Below are 15606 nucleotides of genomic sequence, written 5' to 3' on the forward strand. Positions count from 1 at the left end.
TGCGGTGGCGTTTTGGGACATTAATGCAACGTTCCCTAAGCTACGGTGCGGTAGCGTTCAATCGACCAAGACCAAGAGCTTCACTAGCGTTAGAGGAGGCAGAAACATGGATCAGAGGGACATGAATAGACCTGAGATCGGCTGGCCACAACGCGAGGTTACTCGGCGGCGATCTTGGCCGATTTGGGGGAAATTCCAAATTCGGGGGCTGTGGTGGCTAATCGGAAGCGAGAAGCGGTGCACTGGCTTCGTAACAAGATAGCGGAGCAGGCCGAACACTCAATTTATAGTGAGCGCTCGAGTGTTTCGTGAATTTGGGATGATATGAGCTTGCGGCCAGAGGGGAGGTGAGTCACCAGAGTTATTTGTCATGGCGCTCAACAAGGTAAAGACTTAGGCAGCAGCTGGGCTATCTATTGCGACCTATTGCAACGTGGTAACGTCTCCATGCACGTGTCATCCTTGCGGCAAGCGGCAAACTCTGGCGACGGCATCTCGGTCGGTCGTGGGGCAAGTGGGTACGATGGCCAGCTCACAATCTCATCCGCGGTCACGATCTTTTCACTGGTCCGGTAATATCCACGCCGCACCATGCACGAATCATAGCGGCCGACGTGAATCCACGCGCGGAGATCACCGGCGGCGAGGGGCGATGCATCTGAAGATCTTTTTCAGTCTACTGTACAAAGGGAAACCCCATTCAGAGTGCCTGATAGAGCAACTTGCAAGGCTTTGATCCCCGATTTCGATGTGGCAACATGTTAATCCCTCTGTAACAAAGTTGTTGTCCTATAATCCCTCTTTAACTTTGTTATAGTAACCATACCCAATCAATCATTGAATCCTACTCAAAATCGCTTCCAAAGTTCATCCCAGGTCATTGTCGGTAAAAATTCAGACTCAGAGTTGATTGACAGCCCCATTTTAAGCCCATTTATCTCCAATTTATGTACAACACCAGTGCTTTTTCACTTAATCAAACTTGTACCCCTAACATAGCTCTACAAGTTTTCTATATTGACCTAGGGCAAAATACTTGTAGATTTAGAGATATAGACCTCCAAAGTTGACCTCATTTCACTGAAATTCAGACTTAACCCTATAGTGTTCATGTGGTACTTTTGCAAATAAGTCCAAACTTCATCACTCCACTTGAAAATTCCTGTTGGGGACTTGTTCTCAAATTCTAAGAGTTAAGAACAAGGCAACATAAAAAGTGTTAAGTGTTAGGGTCCTTCGTCCTTCGAAGCATTATATCCCTTCGGGAAATAATGAGTCTCGGACGAAGGTCAAGAGAGACATACCTTCGTAAACATAACAAGTAATGACGAAGGACTCACGTAAAGCACGAAATATAATATAAGCATCATCATAGAATCATTTCTATTTTATTAACATGGAAAAACAGAAATGTTTTCAAATTACAAATGTACCTTCGGTCTTGAGAGAAAGGCGAAAAGTACGAGCGTGACGCAAAAGCGAATGCCAAGTCAGCGTGAACAGTACGGGAGTACTGTTCATCTATTTATAGACGCGGGACGCAGCCCACGTAAAATTACATCCATGTCCATTACATTTGTTAACGGTTTATGGAAATCTATTGAGGACCCCGAAGTCTTTTCATCTTAAGGTCGGTTCCCCCTTGTGCCATCGCGCCGAAGCTTCCCTGCGTACAGCTTCGGCTGCCCCCGACCTTCGTCTGGCTCAGCCTTCGTCCTGGTCGTGCTCCATATCCATAATTCTGAATCCGAAAATACCTGTTCATATAATTCACTTGGAAAACATTGTCAAATCATGTTTTTGAGGACCTTCGGAGGACGAAGGCCCCCAACAGTAGCCCCTCGCAATATTAATTTGTAAATAATAAATTCAGATTGCGATATGGACGAAGGCCTTGAGCCGAAGGTCCGAAAAAACACCTTCCCTTTGCTAGAATAGCAACATTCACTGACAAGCGGGGCCTTTTAACTTTCAACGCCCTAGGCGTATAAATAAGAACACATCGTGAATTCATTTGGTACACACGCTTGCCTTTTGCTTCGGCCCACTAAAAATTTTTAGCTCTTGCTCATTGGGATTTGCTGGTCTTTTTGATTTCGAAGCTTCGGCCTCGGGAACAAATTTTTAGTGTTTCCGAAGATGTCTGAAGACAAGAAGATCCCTGCTGAGACGAAGCTGAGTCTCGAGGAGGAGAAGAATCTGGGGTTCCTGATAGCGATGGCAGAGACTAATACAGAGAAAATCACGAAGGAGATTCTCGAAGGTTTGTCCGAAGATACTGATGACAGCGACAGCTATGATGTGGAAAGTGATGGGGAAGAGGCCGAAGATCGACCGTGGCGACCAAGTCACTCAGTTTTTGGGAAAACAACCATCAAGCAGAGTCACATTGATAATAGGAGGGGGCGATACTTCCGAGACATATCTATTGTGAGAGCTGATGCCGGGGAAAAGACTTCTCCCACCCCTGAAGAAGATGAAGTTGTGATTTTCCGAAGCCTCCTCAAGGCTGGGCTTCGATTCCCCCTGAGCAATTTTGTTGTTGAGGTACTGAAAACATTCCAAATCTACCTTCATCAACTCACTCCCGAAGCTATTATAAGAATGGGGATTTTTGTCTGGGCTGTGAGAAGCCAAGGTTTGGAACCAAACGCTAAAAGCTTCTGCAACATACACGAGTTATTGTACGAGACGAAGCCCTGGGGAAAGGAGCAATACCACAACAACTTTGGGTGCTACAGCTTCGGCGCCCGCTCCGGGTCAAGCTACCCTGTGCCAACCTTTCGGAAGAGGTGGCCCGGAGCCTGGATGTCTGAATGGTTTTATGTGAAAAATGATCTAACAGCGCAAAATAATGTCAAAAGTATCATTATGTACCCAATTTGGCAACGCTTCGGGCTTCGAAGGCCGAAGGTTGAAATGGATGAGGCAGCCGAAGAATGCCAAAGAGCCTTCGGCGCAGTCTGCTCCTTCATTGGGTCAAGGGACTTGGTCCAGGAGCACATTGCCTTCAGGGTATGGCCACTTGCAGAAAAGTGGGAAATGCCGAAAGAAACCATCAAAGAGTCCGACGAAGGCGGACTAGTCAGATTAAAATACACATTCAAATATGCAGATAAATTTATTGAACCTGATGATGACTGGCTGAAAAGCATTGAAACATTAAGTGATGAATTACTTGGGGCATTCTCGAAGGCTGAAAATACTGCACTATCAGCAGCCTTCAGAGGCCGAAAAAAGAAGAGACTGAACCGAGTGTTTGATGCAATCGGGTTCTTCTACCCTGATTATTGTTATCCCATCCGAAGGCAAAAAAGGAAAAACATAACCTCTGAAAAAGAAGAAGCTGGAACCGCTCCTAGCGAGCCAGAACCAAAAGGAAAAAGGTTGAAGGTCTTCACACACCGACCACGCCATATTGAACCAGCTTCGGTGCCTGAGTATACTGGAGGAACTCCTTCGGCCGCTGAAGCTGAACGGCCACTCTTATTGCCAGAAATTGCAGAGATGGCCGAAGCACCATCGACAGAAAAAATGGAAGAAGCGAAAAATGTGACTAAGGAAAAAACCTCAGAAATTTTAAGTCCTGCAATAAATATTGAAGCAGCAAAAATCCAAAAGGCTCCAATGGTGACCCCAAAAAGGAAAAGAATGGTAAATGTACTAGATGTCTTGGAGACAATTAAGTCTTCAAGCACAACTCCAAAAAAGAGTGTTGAAATTGCTGAAGCAAGCACAACTCCAAAAAAGAGTGTTGAAATTGCTGAAGCTTCCTCTGAAGCTCCGACACAACAAACTGAAGCTGAAGCTGGGCCTTCAGAGCCCTTCAAGGAAGAAACTTTGGAAGCCGAAGCGATAAAAATACCAGAACCAATTTTAGTTGAAGAGACTGACACTGCCATCCCCGAAGCGCCTGCCAGCATGTGTGATTACATCATACGACATGCTTCGGGAAAAAAGCTATCTGATGGAGAAATTCATGAAGCTAATCATTATGCAAAGGAGCTGAAATATCCGAAGGGGGCAGTAATATTCAATGGAACAAATGAAGATGACTTCTTATACTGCCTGCCTGATAACAAAGAGCTATCCGTCTGCCGAGAGATGGCTAGAAGCCTAGGCTTTCCGAAGCTTGAAGCTGGGTTAAGTGCCATGACGAAAGAGGATCTCGCAAACAGCCTTGCGTACAACAGCCTGAAGGTACGGGAATTAAACACTTGAGAAAAAACCCCCCCCCTTTTTTTTACGCAACTCATTCCTTTTTTCTTATATGAATTCTTTTTTCATATAGGGCCTGATCCTAAGCAACGCGTTAAGAGCGCAAAAGAGCGCCGAAGATGAAAGTTATGAAATTGCGTTTAATAATTTACGCTCCGAAGTTATCAAACTGAGAAACGAAGCTTTGGAAAAAGATAAGATTCTGCTTACACTGGTAGATAAAGTGAGAAAAAACGAAGCTGCTTCAAAGGCCCAGGCCGAAGCTCAAAAACTCGAAATAAAAGATCTTCAGAAACAGCTGGCCAGAGCCGAAGAGGATCGCGCTCTTGAGGAAACGAAACGAGAACTTAGTGATTTCATGGTCAGCAAATTGGAATCAAGAGTTAAGGAGCTTCGCACATCTCAGGGGAAATATTATGTGAAATCTATAGAATGTGTTAATAAAATTAAATCCAGCTTCGCCAGCGTAGGCGCTTTTTCCAGCGAAAAGAATTTCTCTCGAGGCAATCCCGAAGGTCCGCTGGAATGGATTAGCCACGAAGCAGAGGCCTTCGAAGAGATTCTGAACAGTCGCGGCGACATATGTGCTTTTTCGGGCGCCAGAGGAATTGCTTCCGTCTTGGAGAAGAAAGGTTGCGAACATGTAAAATTTTTGGCTCAATCCGAAGCTACCTTATCTACCGAAGACATCAAGGACCCCTCGGCCGAAGCGAGCGCAGTTGGAGGCAAATTTTTTACTGATATCTGGAACGACGGCGGCCGAGGAATGGCACGAGAGATCATTGAAAGAAGCGAAAAAGGCATTCACGATGCTAGAAGAGTAGCAGACGCTGCCGAAAGGAGTAGGGAGCCCGAAAGACAGTTAGGTACCAACTAGTCGTTCTTGTTGCGCTGTAATTTTCATTTTAAACTTTGCTCGCGATTTGTAAAAGTACTGAAGAAGTGTTCTCTACGCTCAGAAGCTGTTGGACGATCTGCCGACCCCCACACAAAAGGGGATGAAGAAATTAATCAAATGGCCGAAACTATCATGGACAAGGTCGTTGACCAACTTCTGAATAAAGCCGCCGAAGCAGTATTGAGGGAAGATTAGGTGCTATTTGGAAAAAACATTTAAAGTGTAATCTATGCAACACTTTGTAGATTTGAATGTAATATACAAGTCTCTTTTCATTATTGAATTCTTTACGATGCATGAAACTTTAAATACATACCACTTTTGAGCCTTCGGCGAAAAAACACCTTCCCTTCTTTTCATGCGTCGTGAAGAAGATAGCCTTCGTCAAAATTATTCTGATGAATGACATCGATGCCTCGTGAAAACATTTTCCGAAGCTATTTTCCGAAGCTATGCAACTTTGATATTGATCTGATAAAGTTCGCCCATGTTTCGTGAAAATATTCCCCGAAACTGTATTCCGAAGCTATACAATTTCAATGTTACTTTTTCAAAGCATCCCTTCGAAGGTTTAGAGTGTCCCCTTCTCTTGCCAAATGCGATATGATGTATGATGCTTATGCTATGCAAAATGATGTGATGATGTTATGTTATGCATGTGACATTTGTTCCGAAGATACACATAAAATATATTCGTAAGCTCTGCATTCCCTTAGGAACGTCTTTGGAGCTTCTTCGTCTTTTACTTAGACGGCATCAGCGTTGACTTTTCGCTGTAAGCCTCCCTTAGGAGCTTCTTCGTCTTTTACTTAGACGGTATCAGCGTTGACTTTTCGCTGTAAGCCTCCCTTAGGAGCTTCTTCGTCTTTTACTTAGACGGTATCAGCGTTGATTTTTCGCTGTAGGCTCTGCATTCCTTTAGGAACGACTTCTGAGCAGAAAACTTACGCTGCGCTCCCTTTGGAACGACTTTTTGTGACTTTATAAACTTACTCTGCGTTCCTTAGAACGACTTTTTGTTACTCCGAAGGATTTTTAGTCCGAAGGTCCTTCTTGGTAACGGAAGAAATTTTAGGCTTCGGCAACTTAGGCCTGTGAATCAAATAAATTTTTCTCGTGGAGACAACGAAATTATTACATGGAAACTATCAATGTTTTTTGCTTCACAGAAAATAAAACTGAATAGAAAAGACTGCTATCAGAGGTAGGATATTTCAATAAATGTGCTTCGACTCTGGCACAATGCTGTTGACTGTGCGAGCTTCGGACTGTTCTCTGAAGTCCCTCTGCTGTGGAGCGTATTGACTCCCTTCTGGCTGTTGACCTTGCTGCAATGGAGGTGGAGGTGGAAGCTGCTGCCAGGAAGCTTGAGGTTGACTTGCCGAAGCTACAGAAGCCGCAGGGTGGTTATCTATGTATTGTGGGACATAAGGCGGATGAAACGAAGCAGTATGCATAACCTGCTTCGACTGAGCTTGTTGAGATGCAGCTTCGGCTAGTTCTTTTTGCTTCTGGATTGTAACATGGCACGACCTAGTGGTGTGGCCCTTGCCCTCTCCACAAAATAGGCAAAACAGTCTCCTTGGCTGATCTCCGAATCTTCCACCGAAGCCCCTGGCGCCTCTGCCTCTTGGAGCTGGTGGCCGAAAGGAAGTTTGTTGTTGCCCCGAAGCCTGTGAGGAGCACTGTGGCCTGTTTTGCTGACTCCCCTTATCATCATTCTGAGTGCTGTGAATGGAACGGACATGCCTCGGGTAGTATCTTCCTCCAAAGCCCCTGGTCATCTCAGAAAATCTGAAGGCCTCCTCCCTTCTTTGGCGAAAGTCATTGTCGGCACGAATGTACTCATCCATCTTTTGGAGCAATTTCTCCAAAGTCTGAGGAGGCTTCCGAGCAAAGTATTGAGCTGCAGGTCCAGGACGAAGCCCCTTAATCATGGCTTCGATAACGATTTCATTGGGCACCGTTGGTGCCTGCGCCCTCAATCGTAAGAACCTTCGGACATACGCCTGAAGGTATTCTTCGTGATCCTGAATACACTGGAAGAGGGCTTGAGCTGTAACCGGCTTCGTTTGAAATCCTTGAAAGCTGGTCAGTAACATATCCTTCAGCTTCTGCCATGAAGTGATTGTTCCTGGCCGAAGGGAGGAATACCAGGTCTGAGCAACATTCCTGACGGCCATGACGAAAGACTTCGCCATGATTGCAGCGTTGCCCCCGTACGAAGACACTGTCGCTTCGTAGCTCATCAAGAATTGCTTCGGGTCGGAGTGGCCGTCAAACATGGGGAGCTGGGGTGGCTTATAGGATGGAGGCCAAGGAGTAGCCTGCAGCTCAGCAGACAGAGGAGAAGCATCATCAAAAACGAAATTTCCCTGATGGAAATTATCATACCAGTCGTCTTCGTTGACGAAGCCCTCCTGATGAAGGTCTTTCTGATGAGGCCTTCTGTTCTGCTCATCGTGAGTGAGATGACGAACTTCCTCAGAAGCTTCGTCAATTTGCCTTTGCAACTCAGCTAGGCGGGCCATCTTCTCCTTCTTCCTCTGCACTTGTTGATGTAGCATCTCCATCTCTCTGATTTCTTGGTCTAGCTCTTCTTCCTCAAGCGTCGGGCTAACAGCTTTTCTCTTCTGGCTTCTGGCCTCCCGAAGAGAGACGGTCTCCTGGTTGTGGTCCAGCGGTTGTAGTGCTGTAGCCCCAGCCGCTGAAGCTTTCTTCGGCGCCATGGCGAAGGTCTATAGCTTCCGAAGGTGTTCACGAAGACTCGAAGTGGAAGTGAGTTCACCGGAGGTGGGCGCCAATGTTGGGGACTTGTTCTCAAATTCTAAGAGTTAAGAACAAGGCAACATAAAAAGTGTTAAGTGTTAGGGTCCTTCGTCCTTCGAAGCATTATATCCCTTCGGGAAATAATGAGTCTCGGACGAAGGTCAAGAGAGACATACCTTCGTAAACATAACAAGTAATGACGAAGGACTCACGTAAAGCACGAAATATAATATAAGCATCATCATAGAATCATTTCTATTTTATTAACATGGAAAAACAGAAATGTTTTCAAATTACAAATGTACCTTCGGTCTTGAGAGAAAGGCGAAAAGTACGAGCGTGACGCAAAAGCGAATGCCAAGTCAGCGTGAACAGTACGGGAGTACTGTTCATCTATTTATAGACGCGGGACGCAGCCCACGTAAAATTACATCCATGTCCATTACATTTGTTAACGGTTTATGGAAATCTATTGAGGACCCCGAAGTCTTTTCATCTTAAGGTCGGTTCCCCCTTGTGCCATCGCGCCGAAGCTTCCCTGCGTACAGCTTCGGCTGCCCCCGACCTTCGTCTGGCTCAGCCTTCGTCCTGGTCGTGCTCCATATCCATAATTCTGAATCCGAAAATACCTGTTCATATAATTCACTTGGAAAACATTGTCAAATCATGTTTTTGAGGACCTTCGGAGGACGAAGGCCCCCAACAATTCCCCAATGTAAAAGTTACTTAGTTTGTGGTGTTTTATCACTTTGCTATTTGCACTTTGGTCCAAAAGTGCCTAGAATTTACATTTACCCCCTAGGATTCCAAGTAGGGTTTTCTAGGGTTTCTTTTAGGGTTTTGAGTACTTTAGGGTTTTTGTGCCACTAAATTTCATCAACTTTGATATCTTGTGAACATCCCTAATGAATTTTGAGATTTTGACCTATTTGGGCTTCACTTTCATCCATAAGCCCTAATTCAGGGTTAAGTACCCTACCCTATGGTTAATCACACATCAAGTCACCTCATCACAACTTCTTTTGAAAATTTTACCTAGTGAATGCATTCTAGGTGTAACAAACACTTGAAATGTCAATGCACATGATGTTATGCTCAAGTTTTAGTGCTAGTAACACCAGGGGTGTTACAGACCCCGACAACCTGGGCCCACACAGTGGCGACCCGAGAGGAACGCGCTGAGCGACTGATAGGGTGGGTCCACGAGTCAGTGCGCGGACGCCGCGGGCGAAACAAACACGTGCGCGAAATCGCTGATGGGCCTGTCCCACGTGACAGCGAGCCGCAGCGTACACACAGAGACTGTCGGCTGGGGCCCACGCAGGCGCGGAAGGGAAGGGGAAATGGGGCGAGATATGGGGAATTTGGCCCAAAAGCAGGTTTGGTTTTCTTTTCTCCTTTCTTTTTTCCTTTTTATTTTGGCTTTATTTTCTTTTCCCAATTTAGAACAAATTCAAGTCAAAATCGAATTTCAATCTTGATTGGAATGCACAAGCAAGAATTCAGCATAGTGCATTTAATAATTATGTAATAGCTCTTTTATTCATGCATCAAAGCACATAATTCTATAAAGAATAACTCACACATTATCCTATCCAAGCAAACACTTTTAAGCATGTCATACACATATTGTTCTCAATAAACAAAATTCCCTTTTAATGTACTTCCAATATTCTATTTTATTATTTGTCGTTAAAATAAAACTTATAATATATACTCTTGAATGTATGTCAATTTAAATTATTTTCATATTTATTTAAGAGAGAGGATTCTCTAGTGTATACTATTTATTAAGTTATTTTTTTACTTAGTTCTTTTGGAGGATATCTCTAATCATATTATTCAACAAAGGTTGTTTTAAGTTATATGAGGGTATTTAATCTCTGATTATAAAAGACTTTTGTTTAAATCTTAGAATACTCTCTCCTTGGTCTCAAAGTAGATTTTTTATACAAATTTTGGGCTTTACGAATCCTACACCCTTAACAGAAATCTCGTCCTCGAGATTTGTAAGAAAAGGGATATAGAGAGATTGGTTGTAAAGTAGCTTTTAGTTTCTAGTTGGTACCAAAATCAAGAGATGTTTTTTAGTTTTTTATACATATGAGTAGGTGATTAGGAAGGCATGGGTATATATGTATAGCCATCAAATGTGTAAGAAAAAATGTCTTTAAAGCATGGATATGCTTGGGTAGGACATAGTAGGGTAAGGAAGGACTCCATCATGCATAGTGGATCTTGATTCCCTTGGAAGTATGGCTTGACTCTTATTATTCCTCAACGAGTTTGATCTCCTTCTTCTCGAGTCTTGATGTCTTTATCCGGGTTAGGGATAAGAGGTTAGGATAGATTTGTAGGCAACAACTTAGTAGGTAGTGTAGTTGGTTTAGTAGGTAGCTATGAGTTAAATGAGATTAGTCAGAATTTAGTTTGGTTGTTTTCTTCTAGATTGGTTGGATAAGTTATGTAACCTATTATGTAGGTGAAGTTGTTGTGTATGGCTGAGTTGTTCTAAGTCACCAATTTAGGCCTATGTGAATTAGGAGTATGGCCTTATCCTTTGTACTGGCATTAAGTAGCTCACACTAGATTAGATCATATTAGATTAGATAGGATTTAGATTAGACTGGATATGACTAGATTGGACTAGTTTAGGTTAGAGACATCTACTAGGGTAGGATAAAGATTATTAGGATATGTTAGAATCTTTTGAGATAGGATGGATTATATGATGTAGGTAGGTCAGAATATCTGTTAGGTTAAAACAGAGGGGTTATGCAACCATTGAATGGTTAAGGTAGTTGTATATGGTCAAGTAGTTGTATATGGTCAAGTTAGTCTGGAGCATCGATTTAGGTCAAAACATATTTATAAGAGTAGAGTCTAATCTATTTTACCATTATTAACTAACCCTTTTAAGTAAGCCACATTCGATTAGCCCAACTTAAGGTTAGCCTTTGTTAGGTTAAATTAATCTATCACATTAGATTAGACCTAGATTAGATGGGTATTACTAGTTGAGCCTAGATCAGAGCTAATTACTTGGATTAGACCATGACCATGGTGGAATGAGTAAAGTGGTTAGGATATGATGAATCTATTAAGTTAATAGAGTATCTTTTAAGATAAGATGGATCTATAAGTGTAGGATAGAATCTTTTAAGATGAGATGGATATTGTTAGGCTAGATACTTTAATGAGGGATAATCTAGTTTATCTAGTTATTCTTATAAGCATTTTTTCTATATGTATATGCAGATGTAATTGTGGACATTACTCCATAACTCATCACACTCAATCAAAGATCCAAATCAGACAAGTATCATAAGAACAAACATTGAAGCATATAGATACCAAAAAATAGTTTTGTTTTTGTTCCTAAGATTAGGTCTCTTATTCCTAAAGGTCACTTTAGGCGCATGATTTCAAAGTGTGAAATCCAGATTTGTCTTTAGAAAAGAAAAGATAAGAATAATCAGAGTAAAGCAGCAGTGGATGAGTAGCAAAGGTAAGTAGATAATGGTTGTCCAGTTCTATCTAGGTTTCATCCTACAGTCAACATTCCTCTGATACCACTTCTGTCACACCCGGGTTTCAGGGGTCCAAAACCCGGGCACGAAATTATCATCAGGTGTGCTGGGACCAAGTCTCATGTAACACCCCTGGTGTTACTAGCACTAAAACTTGAGCATAACATCATGTGCATTGACATTTCATGTGTTTATTACACCTAGAATGCATTCACTAGGTAAAATTTTCAAACAAGTTGTGATGATATGACTTGAAGAGTGCTTAATCTTAGGGTAGGGTACTTGACCATAGAATTAGGACCTATGGATGAAATTGAAGCCAAAATGAGTGAAAATCTCAAAAGCCATTAGGAATGTTCACAAAATAACAAATTTGATGAACTTTAGTGGCACAAAAACACTAATGTTCCCAAACCCTAAAAACAAACACCCTAATTGGAACCCTAGGGGGTTAAATGTAAATTCTAGGCACTTTTGGACCAAAGTGCGAATATCAAAGTAATAAAACATCACAAACCAAGTGACTTTCACATCGGAGAATTTTCAAGTGGAATGATGAAATTTGGACTTATTTGCAAAAGGGTAACATGAACACTATGTGACTAAGTTCGAAATTCAGTGTATTGAAGCCAACTTTGGAGCTATGTATTCCTCAATTCATGAAGATTTTGCCCTATGTCAATGCATCAAACTTATAGAGCTATGTTAGGAGTACAACTTTGATTAAGTGATTAGGCATTGGGGCTATATAAAAATAGGAGATAATCGAGCCTAAAGTTAGGCTGTCAGTTAGCCCTTGGTGAATTATGATCACCAGTGAAGTCAGAGGAACTTTGAGATTGAATTCGAGTAGGATCCATTGATTGATTGGGTATGGTTACTATAACAAAGTTAAAGTGGGATTATAGGACAACAACTTTGTTACAGAAGGATTAACAAGTTGCCACATAGAAATCAGAGATCAAAGCCCTACAAAGTGCTCTGTCAGGTGCTCTGAATGGGGCTTCCCATTGTATAGTAGGATTAAAAAGATCACACGTTCACTGCACCTCGCCGCCGGTGATCCCACGCCCAGATTCACGCCGGTCGTTGTGATTCGTGCTTACCGCGCAGTGGATACCCGAGGGGGTAAAAGATCTTGGTGCCCGGATAGATTCAGACCCGATCACTGGTGGGTTCACAGTACCCATTCGGTCTGCGGCCGACCGAGATGATCCTCGCCGGCGTTGGCCGCTTATCGACCGTGCGCCATGTGCCTAGGAGCTTTAACACGTCGCAGTGAACCATAGTAGCAAGTTCGTCCATCGCCGGAGGGTTTACCAAGGTGAAAGCCACGATCACCCGCACTAGTACATTCCCCTCTCTCCGTCCACCAGCGCAACTTCTCAAAATTAGACGCCACCACAGTAGGACTCCATAAATTGATGCCCCAGTGTGTTCCACTAGGTAATTACACATCCAATACACCAGCCCTTGCCTCAGATCATCCACCAGAGCCTCCCAATTTTTTATTTCCCTCAAATACATTTTCTGCGCCACCGTGAACACTTCGCCGTGGCCAGCCTTCTGCAGGTCAGTTCAAGCTTCTTTGATTCGTGTTCTAGCCGCCCTCAAGCCCCCTGTTGCTCGTAGACCCATTCGATTAAGCTAGACCGCACCAAATCGTCGTGAACACCTTGGATTGTCTCTGATTTTCGCTGTCGTCGTGGGCAGAGAGATTTCGGTCCAGATTAGTGCAATTAGTTGAGGGATTAGTGTTGCCAAGGGTGGAATTAGGTGTCAGCCAAGCTAGGGCTCTGGTCATGAAGTGTCTCGGCTGGTACAGGTTCGTCGGAAGGCGTGCTTACCGGCGATCACCATCGGGGACTTGTCGTTGCAATGAAATAGAACTCCGAGGGCCTAACTGTGAATGTCAGAGACACAAGTAAATAGTGAAAAGGGTTCTTAACCAGTTATTCAAACAGCTAGGGTCCTCTGTGCAAAGATGACATCGCGGGCGTGCGTGGGCACGTTTCCCCGTTCGTGGGCCGACTCGGGCTGGTTTGAGCCGTTACTATTCATTCCTTCTCTTTTTCTTTTTCTATCAGGCTTAGAGAATTTATAGGAAATTATAAAAAAATTATAAAATCATGGGACCAATTTTACTAGATTCCTAAATTTCTCTAGTATTTAATAAAAATAGTTCCAAGATTTTAAGTCCCAACTAGGAATTATTTACCAATTAATGGTGCTTAAACCTAGACTTTTGGAATTTTAGAAATTACTGAATAGCTCCAAAAATTATAAAACTTTTTGGGTAAGCTTAATTTGATAATTAGAGCCCTTGGGTGAAGTTTGACATGTTTTGGACATAGTTTGATCCCCAAACCCAAAACCTTAGCTTTCTAGGTAATATTTGTCTTATTCTAGTGGAGTACTGACTCGGAAAACCCTAGTTTGCCTGGTGTACCGTGAAGGAAAGTTGTATTCAAGATACAACTTGATGTATCTCTATTATAATTGCATATTCATAGCATCATATGAGCATTCATATATATGTATGGTTATGTATAGAAAACGAAGAAGAAGAGACTGCACCACCAACTCAGACTCCACCTGTCGGGAATTGTTTTTATTTTTATATCTGTGGAACAGATCCTGACTCCCCTACAACACAAGGCAAGCCCCGGTGCATTTACCTTTTCCTTGTGAATTTAAACTATTTATCACTTGAATGATGCATTAGGTGATAGGAGTTGAGTGCTAATCCAATTGCTGCATTTCCTTCCTTGGAACTGTTTACTCTTCCTTGATTGCCTGTTTTGCTAAAGGTTTTCTGATGCTTAGTCTTGCTTTAGAAAACAAAAATGTTTTGGTTTTAACAAAAGATGATGCTTTAGAGGGAATGTGATGTTTTCAAAAATAAAACTTGATGGTGGATCCATCATGGCCGTGATGGGTTCAACATCGGATAAGATGTACCTCTGTCAGGTACCAAATTTTGGGATTGAAAATAATAAAGACGAGACAGGGCGGGTGACTTGCACGAGAAGGAAGTCTCGGAGTAGTATCTTCGTCTGAGTCGCTTAAGGACCGTGTTGATGTGGACCTGCTAACCGAGGACCCTTTAACTGGTCACATGCCTCGTCATGGGTAAGCTTTGCCTCAGGCAGACCAATACCCGAAAGGCCAACACGCAATGCGAGTGGAGAGATGGCGAGAGTAGTGTGTACCCTCCATGGCAAGAGGCTGGACGGTGGTGTATCTGTGCTCTCGGTTGGCGTGAACCCGGTCTGGTTTTGAGAAACCCGGTGGCGAGTTGACATATGCAAGGGTTAAGTGCTACATATGTCGTGTGACTAGAGATCCTCAGCTGAGTATTAATAGATTCGGATCGCCGTTACTTCTCGGACATGAAGACTTGGTCACTGACTTACACGTAGCAATCCAGTAAACTAAAGGGATGATGAAAAGATGGCTAGTGTAGGCCAAGTGCTTGAACCAGGGTAGAAAGAACTCTAGATTCAGGTAATGACTTAACCTAATAATAAAACTGGATTTTTAAGGATCTACTGTTAGTAAGCGTTTCTGCAAACAGAGTCTTTGATTCTTGAATAGCCTTACCTTGACTCTCTCAAGACAGCATATCCTTGAGAGTCTTTTTCTTTGTCGGGTAAGACTTGCGAAAATACACTTCATACTTAGGGTTTTCGAACCCATGTTGTTGTAGGTGAGGAAACAACAGACTTTTGATGTTTTTGTTCGAAGGTGGTACCCAAGGAAGAGCCCAGCAGTGAAGTTGGTCGCGGGAGGATGTTGGCCTCACACTTCAAAAACAATGAACTTTTGTGCGGAGGATGTTTTTCCTCCCTGGTCTGTAATAATACTTTATGCACTCATAATACCCTGGTATTGCAATAATAATACTCTCTCTATATATTCTATTAATGTAAATTAAGTTATTGTAATCTGCTTCCGCTTATTCTTTCCTCCGATGTGATGTAATATCTGCGTGACGGGTGAAGCGCTCTTGGGCGAAATGATGAGGATACAGTACCGAACATGTCGAGTGATTATGTGCATCTACAGGATTGTCCAAGGTCCTTAGGACAAGGAAAAATGTAGGTGGACCTAATAACTTGGGAGGTTCCGTCACAGCTGGTATCGGAGCGAAACCCATCTTCTCAGATATTGCGTAGTACTTCAAAAGAA

This window comes from Zea mays, chromosome 3, assembly GCF_902167145.1.
Source record: "Zea mays cultivar B73 chromosome 3, Zm-B73-REFERENCE-NAM-5.0, whole genome shotgun sequence".
In the NCBI taxonomy this organism is placed as follows: Eukaryota; Viridiplantae; Streptophyta; class Magnoliopsida; order Poales; family Poaceae; genus Zea; species Zea mays.